General features: G+C 39.5%; 1 non-coding gene across 1 annotated transcript; it reads left to right on the top strand.

Moving 5' to 3' along the window:
- Positions 1 to 412: 412 nt before the first annotated feature.
- Trnas-gga (transfer RNA serine (anticodon GGA)) lies at positions 413 to 485 on the top strand. The gene has a single exon. It is a non-coding gene; the product is annotated as a tRNA-Ser (tRNA).
- Positions 486 to 805: the final 320 nt, after the last annotated feature.

Here is an 805-nt window from a genome sequence, read left to right on the forward strand (position 1 = left end):
GCCGGGAATGTCCTTTAGTTTGTCGAGTGTACCATTCATCGCGATTACTTATGATATTGGTAACCAGATGACAGCATCAGGACTAAAGGTATCAATAAAGTGATAGATCCAAGGAGGAAGTTAAAATGATAAGAAATCTCTCCTTAGCCGGCGTTTCCTTTTTCTCCTGTCAATTGATGAATGTTTTCCCTAAAGTAATGCTGCAAAAGCTTTGTGTCTACTTTGCTCATATACCATCGAGCTTCCGCCCGACAGCAAGTGTTGGTTTTATCCTTATAGCGTGCAGCGGGTACTGCGTAATTATTAAAATTCATGAAATTCTTCCGTCGAGATGCTTTCATTGCAACTGATTGACAAATTGCCCTACATCGACGTCAATTTTTGTCACTCAGTTGCAATGAAAGCATCTCGACGCTCGATGGTCTAGTGGAGATGACGCCTGTCCGGAGATCAGGAGGTCGTAGGTTCGAATCCTGCTCGAGTATGTACGCCCATGATTTTTTCTATCATGGCTACTACTAAAACACTGATCAATTCAGTGCTTATTTACGTCGATGTAGGGCAATTTATCAATCAGTTGCAATGAAAGCATCTCGACGGAAGAATTTCATGAATTTTGATAGGAAAAGTAGCTTTGATTTACTTGCTTTGCTTTGATAAAGATATTCATAACATATGCCATTACTGAACCGAGTGAGTATACACACACATAGACACACATATACATACATAAACACACACATACACACAAACACACACACGCACACACACATACATACATAATAAAGCATACATACATAAACAT

The sequence above is a fragment of the Diadema antillarum genome, unplaced genomic scaffold (genome assembly GCF_040938485.1).
Source record: "Diadema antillarum isolate AM-2024a unplaced genomic scaffold, OU_Dant_1.0 seq00000283_RagTag, whole genome shotgun sequence".
Taxonomy (NCBI): Eukaryota; Metazoa; Echinodermata; class Echinoidea; order Diadematoida; family Diadematidae; genus Diadema; species Diadema antillarum.